This window comes from Archocentrus centrarchus, unplaced genomic scaffold, assembly GCF_007364275.1.
Source record: "Archocentrus centrarchus isolate MPI-CPG fArcCen1 unplaced genomic scaffold, fArcCen1 scaffold_29_ctg1, whole genome shotgun sequence".
NCBI classification, from domain to species: domain Eukaryota; kingdom Metazoa; phylum Chordata; class Actinopteri; order Cichliformes; family Cichlidae; genus Archocentrus; species Archocentrus centrarchus.
In genome coordinates, this window is record NW_022060258.1 from 370,380 (window position 1) to 380,604 (window position 10,225).

Below are 10,225 nucleotides of genomic sequence, written 5' to 3' on the forward strand. Positions count from 1 at the left end.
GGTCTGTCCAGCATCTTCCCCCGCCACCTGATCCAACTCACCACCAGGTGGTGATCAGTTGACAGCTCAGCTCCTCTCTTGACCCGAGTGTCCAGAACATACGGCCGCAGATCTGATGATACGATTCCAAAATCGATCATTGACCTGCGACCTAGGGTGTCCTGGTGCCATGTGCACTTATGGACATCCTTATGTTCGAACATGGTGTTCGTTATGGACAAACTGTGGTTTGCACAGAAGTCAAAACACCATTCGGGTTCAGATCAGGCAGGCCGTTCCTCCCAATCACGCCCCTCCAGGTCTCACTGTCATTGCCCACATGAGCGTTGACGTCTCCCAGCAAGACTATGGAGTCACCAGATGGAGCACTCTCCAGCACCCCGCCCAGCAACTCCAAAAGGGTTAGTACCCTGAACTGTCATTCGGCGCATAAGCGCAAACAACAGTCAGGACCCGTTCCCCAGCCCGAAGGCGCAGGGAAACTACCATCTCGTCAACCGGTGAAAACTCCGACGTACAGGCAGCAAGCCGGGCAGATACAAGAATACCCACCCTAGCTCGCCGCCTCTCACTGAGGGCAACTCCAGACTGGAACAGAGTCCAGCCCTTCTCCAGGAGACTGGTTCCAGAGCCCAGGCCATGCATTGAGGTGAGCCCAACTATATCTAGCTGGTATCTCTCAACCTCATGCACTAGCTCAGGCTCCTTCCCCACCAGAGAGGTGACATTCCATGTCCCAATAGCCAGACTCGATAGTTGGGGATCGGTCCGCCAGGGCCTCCGCCCTTGGCCACCTCCTGACACACAGTGCACCCGACCCCTGCGATGCCTCCTGCGGGTGGTGGGCCTACAGGAGGGCGGGCCCATGTAACCGCTTCAGGCTGCGCCCAGCCGAGCACCACGGGCTAATGCCCAGCCACCAGACACTCTCCCTCGAGCTCCCTCCCCAGGCCTGGTTCCAGGGTGGGGCCCTGGTAACCCTATCCCGGGCAGGGTAAACTGTTCCCTTGCTGTTACAATCATAGGGGTCTTCTGAACTGCACTTTGTCTGGACCCTCACCAAGAACCAGTTTGCCATGGGAGACCCTACCAGGGGGACAAGCCCCCGGGCAACATAGCTCCTGGGTTCACTGGGACACACAAACCCCTCCACCATAATAAGGTGGCGATTCACGGAGGTGCATAAAAATTCACAAAGAAAAAAAAAAAACAATATAGCATCCTCTACTGCACCAAAGAGTAAAACAGTTAAATGTAAATTATTAAACATTAGGTCTCTCTCTCTACTCTAGGCTGGTTACAGCAGGATTAATGTTAGTTTTGATGAATCACCAGCCCTAATCATTCAAACTGCCAGAATGCTCAAAGCACAGGTCGAGGAGGAGGGGAAGTTAGCAGCAATCATGCACTCCAGCTTATTAATTAACCAAAGACCAAGACAGAGTTTTAATTCATTTGAAAGCCTGACTCTTGGCCTTGTCCACCTTAATTGGAAAATTCCTGTTTTATTTGTTATTTACCATTCACCTGGCCCCTACTCAGAGTTTCTATCTGACTTCTGAGACTTTTTGTCTGAGCAGCTACGTAAACTCTGTTTCTACAGAGGAAGCACAGGTGCAGGTAATCATGAAAGACAAGACCAGGTAATAGAACTAAACACAGCATAAGTGACAAGGACTGACAAAGTAAAACAGGAAACACATAAGCACAGGGACAGAGGCGCAGACTCGTCACAACACTGGGAACAAAACACATAAGACAAGAGGAGTGGTACAGAGGGACAAAACAGACAATGGAGCACACCGCGATGACAAGAAGTACAAAGAGAAACAGGTACAATATATATTTAACAATAACTAATAACAGGACTAGAAACTTTAACAAACAAAGAATCAAAACCATATGCAAACTGGGAAACACAAAAGAAGAATCTCAATGAAAACAGAACCTAAACAAACTAAACACAAAACAGAGACGAGACCATGACAATTTCTATAAAACTGCTCAAAGAAGTCCTAGCATTAATTAATACTTCATTCTTAAATATGATCAATCTATCTTTAATCATTGGCTACATAATGCAGGCTTTTGAGGTGGCAGTAATTAAACCATTACTTAAAAAGTCATCACTTGACCCAGCTGTCTTAGCTAATTACAGGCCAATCAACATGTAGGACAGCTTTTTTGCATTTGCACAATATAAATAAAATTAGAAACATCCTGTATCAGAGTGATACTGAAAAGCTAATTCATGACTTTATTATTAGCAGCCTGGACTATTGTTATTCATTATTATCAGCTTGTCCTAAAAGCTCCCTGAAAAGCATTTAACTGATCCAAAATGCTGCAGTGAGAGTACTGACAGGGACTGGAAAGAGAGAGCAGATTTCTCCCATATTGGCTTCTCTTCATTGTCTCCCTTTTAAATCCTGAATTGGATTTAAAATCCTTTTTCTTATATACAAGGTCTTGAATAATCAGACCCCACCTTATCTGAAAGACCTCATAGTACTGTATCATCCCAATAGAGCACTTTGCTCTCAGACTGCTGGCTTACTTGTGGTTCCTAGGATACTTAAGAGTAGAATGGGAGGCAGAGCCTTCAGCTTTCAGGCTCCTCTTCTGTGGAACCAGCTTTCAGTTTTAATTCAAGAAACAACACCCTCTCTGTTTTTAAGATTAGGCTTAAAACTTGCCTTTTTGATCAAGCTTATAGTTAGAGCTGGATCAAGTGACCCTGAAATATCCCTTAGTTATACTGCAATAGGCTTAGGCTGCTGGGAAATTCCCAAGATGCACTCAGTAGTTCTTTTCATTCCCTTCCTTTTACTCTGGTTATACACTGCTCTGGATTTAATCATTAGTGAATTTTTGGCTCTCTTTCACATCTTATCTTTCATCCTGTCTCTCTTCCCTCAGCCCCAGGGGGTTGTGGCTGATGACTGCCTCTCCCTGAGTCTGGTTCTGCTGGAGGTTTCTTCCTGTTAAAAGGGAGATTTTCTTTTGTTGCCAAGTGCTTGCCCATAGGATGTTGTTTTGATTCTTGGGTTTTCTCTGTAATAACTATAGTCTTTGCACCTTTGGATAAAATAAATTAATAATGGATATCTTTGGTAAATTACCGCAGTAATTTGAAGGGCAAAAACTACCTTTGCAGACAGGCAAGAGAGCCCAGACTGTCATTAGGACTACAGCAGGTTATAAGCTCTTCCCTTTTTTCAGGAAGCCTTGAATGATGATTCAGACGTGGAAGTAAACCTTACTTCCGCGTCTGAATCATCATTCAACACTTTCAGTGCCAAGTACTTCTGTTTAGCTATCTGTCACTTCGTGTAAAGCTACACATGCAGGGGACAGAATAGTGAAAAAACAGCATCACGCCAACGATAGCACAGCAATTCTTGCAAACAGGGACAGCTGTCCCTAAGGATAAGGATCCTGAGTCCTATATCGCATCTAATAAGCCACGTGATAGTTCTCAGGTTTTGCTACTTCATGATGTTGAAAAGCATCCCACCAGCACCGCCGATGGTAGACTGGATATCACTCCAGCATGTATCCAGCAACATACTGGCTACACTGAAGGGGATCGCATGGATCAAATAACCACCCAAAATTACCATAGGACCCATCCACATAATGACACCCCCTTTAAGGGAATGCCACTCCACACACGTCCTCTTAGGATGCATGCACCCCAGTCATCTGCTCCGGATCATACTGGTATGAATGATTTTGCTGTTTACATGGCTCGTCGGGAACTTGTGACCTCTAGGATGACAAAGTTTGACGATCGTCCAGAGAATTATTGGGGCTAGAAATCTACGTTCATGAATGTCATACAAGGTCTGAAACTTACCTGCGATGAAGAGCTTAACCTTCTCACCGTGTGGTTGGGCCCTCAATCATCAGAGCAGGTTACGAGAATTAGAGCAGTTCATGTCAGTGATCCTGCTGCTGGGCTTAGGATGGCGTGGAGGTATCTTGTGGAGAGCTATGGGTCACCTGAAATAATTGAGAAGGCTCTGTTGGACAAACTAGAAAAATTTCCTAAGGTTTGCAACAAGGATCCCCTCAAACTGAGAGAGCTTGGCGATTTGTTAAAGTTGGAGTTGGAGTCAGCAAAATTAGAGGGTTATTTACCGGGGCTTGCCTACTTAGATACCTCTCGGGGTGTTAACCCAATAGTGGAGAAGCTGCCATACGACCTCCAGGAGAAATGGATGGCACAAGGCAGTGCTTACAAGCTGCAAAACCAAGTCCAGTTCCCACCATTCTCCTTCTTCACTGATTTCATCTGCAAAGAAGCTCGTACACGTAATGATCCAAGTTTTGCATTCAGTTCTTTTGGGACGATGACTGCAAGACCAGACAACCCTGCAAAAAGGTACACGCATCTGAAGGGCCAAGTCTCATCCCACAAAACAGAGCTTTCATCGACATCTGTCATCAAGCCTACAGAGTCTGTTAGCAGTAAGTTAGATGTGAACAGACAGTGTCCAATTCATAGAAAGCCTCATCCTCTGAAGCGATGTAGAGGGTTCTGAGCTAAGACACTTGAAGAATGGAAAACATTTCTCAAAGATAATGGACTATGTTTCAAATGTTGTTCTTCAACTGATCATGTTGCTAGAGACTCCAAAATAACTGTTCAGTGCAAAGAGTGTGACAGTGACAAACATGTCACAGCTCTTCATCCAGGACCAGCTCCATGGGCTACCAAAACCCTGCAGTAGAGCATGGCAGGGAGGAAAGTGAAGAGACTTCTCCTGACATAGTCTCTAAATGCACAGAAGTGTGTGGTGACGCCAGTAACTCACGCTCATGTTCTAAAATGTGCCTCATAAAAGTGCATCCCAAAGGACAACCAGAAAGGGCTATGAAAGTTTATGCTGTACTTGATGACCAAAGCAATAGGTCTCTCGCATGGTCTGAGTGCTTTGACCTGTTTGACCTTAAGGGTACAGATGCTCCCTACACACTGCGCACATGTGCTGGAATCACAGAGTTGTCTGGAAGAAGAGGAGTTGGATTCATTGCTCAGCCCTTGGATGGACATCTCAGGATCCTTCGTCCCATGCTTGAGTGTAGCCATATTCCTGATGACAGGTCAGAGATACCTACTCCTCAGGCTGTTAAGCACCATGTTCACCTAAAGTCTATTGCTCATCTCATCCCTGAACTTGACCATGAGCGTAATTGCCTTAATAATGCTCCCTACGCTCAAAGACTTGCCTTTGGCTGGGTGGTAGTCAGAGACGTCTGTCTGGGTGCAGCTCACAAGCCTAAAGCCTAAAGGGTGTCTGCTGAGGCAGACACCCTGAAGGCCAAAGAGGAATGAGACACACCTAAAGTAAATCAGGGTAACAAAGCAAGAGAAGTACACAACATACAAGAGATATAGAAGAACTAAAGTCAAACAGGAAATAACCAAACACAGAGATGGAGACATGACAAGACACAGGGAAGGAGGGCTGTCAGGGTCAGCTGTGTGGCAGGTAGGAGATGGACCCACAATGTAGGACTGAAAAACAGAATTAGACTCACTTCAGCTTTATTGGCAATCAAACAGGATTTACAGAGCTGGACGGGCCAGCAGCACAAACTAGGAAAACTATTTAAAACTAAGATACTCACAAGCGAGCACACAGCAGGGAGGGGAGCCATAGATGACAGTGTGATGAAGAACAAAGGGAAAACACAAACAATATAGGGGCAGACAAGGGAATGAGGTCACTGGAAACATTAGGGCAGGGAAATACAGGAAGCAACTGAACATAATACACATGGAATAAAAGACTGGCAAAATAAAACAGGAAGTCTGTCAACAGTGAAACAGAAGCACAGACTAGAGACAGGGAGGAATTGGTCATTTCTGTTTTGATATTAGGTTCGGGTCTGCATGAGACATCATTTCGATCCGGATCCAGACCGAGGTCCACGTATTAGTGACCTCTGGACTAATCCCTGCTCTGTCACTGCTGGACATCAGTAAAATACTAAGTCAAAAACTCTGGACTTTGTCATTGATATTAACAAGAAATTAAATAATGGGTAAGTTTATTGCTACTGAATGAGAGAAGCACTGTAATGTTTGTCCTTAAATGTCTGTTGGCAAGAAAAGAGAAGCTGACTGTAGTTTAACTTTTGACTGAATGACTTAGCTGCTGAACTGGTGCCAGCAGTGAGTGGGTGGTGTGTTTTAAAGCTCCCTGAATACAGTATCGGTACATTCCTAACAGTTCTAATGTCAGTGATCTGAGAAGAGGTTTTGGACAAGGGTTGTTATTTACTTCCTCATGATTTAAAAAGATTTTAAATGTTTTGTTTTCCCCCCAGTTTTCCTTTTATTTGGGACTTGCTAATGGACTGACATCCAGGGAGATGTAGCATGATGACAAAGACATGGTTGTTTCAGACATTTCTTGTTCTATTTCTATGTGACAGTTTTGTGTGAGTGCTCAGAAAACAGCTCTTGCCCTGATGAGCATATTTTAATCCTTTCTAGCAATAGCAAACTATGCTATGCAGTGTGTAATCTGGGATTACCAAACTATTTGATGTTATTGTCATTCCCTGCTGTGGGAGAGAAATGTTATCAATGATAAGGCAAGCTGAAAAAATATCTGCAGGGTGTCATAGAGTATTGTTAAACCACAAATTTTATTGAAAAAAAAAAGTTTGTTCTGAGTGCACTTGCAGGTGTGCACTACTATTGCGAGTGAGTCCTTCCAGCCTACCTTTTCAGTGCAGCATGTGTTCTCAACACAGACAATAGAGTTGTTATTGAAGCTCTCTTCTTGTCCATTTACTTGCAGGTGGTATAGGGTAGTGTGAGAGCCATGCAGACCATAGACCTTTTCCAAATGGTAAAACATCTGTTTTGTGAATTCTTTGGCCATGTCATGATGAATTCTTGATCGGAGACTTTGTTTGCAGATTGTTTTTTTTTTGTTTCTTTATGTCTGAAACTTTATTGATTTTCTATAAAGAAAAATATACTGCAGTTCCACACTTAACATAGCACAGACTAAACAGTGGTTAATTCTTGTGGACACTCCTGAACAAATGCTAGAAACGGTTATCAAAAAGACTACGTAATAAAGAAAAATAAATAACTTAACACAAACAAAAAATTTGCCCAAATAAAATAAGGATGCCCTAAAGCCAGAATACATTTAGATAATTATACCATTACAGTAAATTCAAACAGTGAGATTAAGTCTGAACTGGAGATGTCATTTAACTTACATAAGAGTAGTAGTGGGACCACTTTCTGTTGTACTCCTCTACCCTATTTGGCAGTCTATAAGATAATCCCACTAGGGCAGCAAGTTGCCCCAGGGAGCTACAGTGGCTTGCAAAAGTATTCATACCCCTTGAACTTTTCCATATTTTGTCACATTCCAGCCACAAACATAAATATATTTCACTGGAATTTAATGTGAAAGACCAGCATAAAGTGGTATACAGTTGTGAAGTGGAAAGGAAATTATACACGATTCAAAACATTTTTTTACAAATAAAAAACTGAAAAGTGCGGTGTGCAAAAGTATTCCGCCCCCTTTTCTCTGAGTGCAACCAATTGCATTCAAAAGTTGCCTGATGACTGCTAATGACTAAAAAGAGTCCACCTGTGTGGATCTAATCTCAGTACAAATACAGCTGCTCCATGACGTAGTGATGGGAATTCCGGCTCTTTTCAGAGAGCTGGCTCTTTAGGCTCGGCTCCCAAAGAGGAGCCGGCTCTTTTGACTCCCAAATAGCTCCTTAGATTTTAATTTTTTTTAAAAAAGTGTAAAATGAATTACTATTGTAAAAACATGCTTTAGGCCTATATCAACATTTCTTTATATACTCAGCTCCAAATACAAATTATAAAACAAAAGATTGGAAATCAGAAAAAACAAAAGCCTTTGAGGAGTTGATCCTGTTTTCTCCTGCCAGATGACCTGCCATTTTGTTCTTCTAATTGCACTGAGGGATGAACAATTCCTTTACGCCTGTGCAGGATCTTTGCAGTGTACACTCTGTCTATCATATTAATCGTTTAATGTCAGGTGATTGCTGCTGAATCGAGGGTTTCCTGACCTTACTAGCCGCGAGCAGCTGATTAAGACATAGCGTCTCTCCGCAGAGTCAGCTGGTCAAAGGAACTTGATCAGCTGGCTTTTTACCGTAACTCCGCGACCATTTGTCTTACCGAAAAATTCAAACGGTTCCTGAAAGCTCAGAAATTGCACTTCACAGTCATGTAGTGGTATTACGGTATTTGTTGGCGGAAGTCCGCAAACGCCGGCACTTCTGAAGTATGCTGTGTCTCCTTCGACATGTTTGGAGGTATAAGGTTAAAATGTGTCCACTCTTTACTACGTTTTCCGTCACTCATTTTCCTCACCATTCCGGCGTGTAGCCTCTATTTAACGCTCAACTTCCTTTAGCTCCTGTCTCCAAGCGAATGTTGCAGGAGCCCCTCCCTCTCTGGTGTTTGTTTACTCACTGTGCAGTGTGTCCGTGGACCCTCCCCTCCCACTTAGTGTAGACGATCGTGTCCTACCATTCATCTTAACCAATTACGTGAGGCTTCCACCAAAAAAAAAGAAAGAAACAAACGAAAAGAAAAAAGAATTGACTCACTATCAGGAGCCGTCTCCCGTCGTTCACTTCAAAGAGCTGGCTCTTAGAGCCGGATCGTTCGCGACCAACCCATCACTACTGTGACGGCCTCAGAGGTTGGTTAATAGAATACTGGGGAGTAAACAGCATCATGAAGTCCAAAGAACACACCAGACAGGTCAGGAATAGGGTTGTGGAGAAGTTTAAAGCAGGCTTTGAACATGTCACGGAGCACTGTTCAATCCATTATCCAGAAATGGAAAGAGTATGACACAACTGTAAACCTACCAAGACAAGGCCGTCCACCTAAACTTACAGGCTGAACAAGGAGAGCACTGATCAGAGATGCAGCCACCTGAGATCCACAGTTCAGGTGGGGGGATCTGTCCACAGGACAGCTATAGTCGTGCACTGCACAAATGTGGTCTTTATGGAAGAGTGGCAAGAAGAAAGCCATTGTTAAAAGAAAACCATAAAAAGTCCCATTTGCAGTTTGCCAGAAGCCATGTTGGGGACACAGCAAACATGTGGAACAAGGTGCTTTGGTCAGATGAGCCCAAAATTGAACTTTTTGACCAAAATGCAAAACGTTATGTGTGGTGAAGAATTAACACTGCACATCACTCTGAACACACCATCACCACTGTCAAATATGGTGGTGGCAGCATCATGCTCTGGGGCTGCTTCTCTTCAGCAGGAACAGGGATGTTGGTCAGAGTTGATGGGAAGATGGATGGAGCCAAATACAGGGCAATCTTGGAAGAAAACCTGTTGGAGTCTGCAAAAGACTTGAGACTGCAGGATGACCCTAAACATAAAGCCAGGGCTTCAATGGAATGATTTAAAACCAAACATATTCATGTGTTAGAATGGCCCAGTCAAAGTCCAGACCTAAACCCATCCGAGAATTTGTGGCAAGATCTGAAAACTTCTGTTCACAAACACTCTCCATCTAATCTGACTGAGCTTGAGCTGTTTTGCAAAGAAGAATGGGTAAAATTTCAGTCTCTAGATGTGCAAAGCTGGCGGAGACATACCCTAAAAGACTTGCAAATGTAATTGCAGCAAACGGTGGTTCCACAAAGTATTGACTCAGGGGGTTGAATACTTTTGCACACTGCACTTTTCAGTTTTTTATTTGTAAAAAATGTTTTGAAGCATGTATAATTTTCTTTCCACTTTATTGTATACCACGTTGTGTTGCTGTTTCACATTAAATTCCAATGAAATATATTTATGTTTGTGGTTGTAATGTGACAAAATATGGAAAAGTTCAAGGGTATGAATACTTTTGCAAGCCACTGATATGAATGGCAGCCAGAGTAGTTAGTCCTACAGTGGCCACTGTAGTTAGACTTATGTGTTTCAATTGGGAGGGGTAGGAAAACAGAATTCAATTGATTGCAATCTACTGATATCTAGTAGTGAGATTTTGCACACTATAATGTTAAACCTTACAATGTAATCATATTTCTTATGCTGACCAAATGATGCTTATGCATAAGTTCAATAAGCAAGATTTGTATTCACTCTCATGTCTGCTTTCCTGGGTATTTGGCTGCTACTTTATTGTTCACATCACTTTTGCTTTCCTATGTTGTCAAACTCA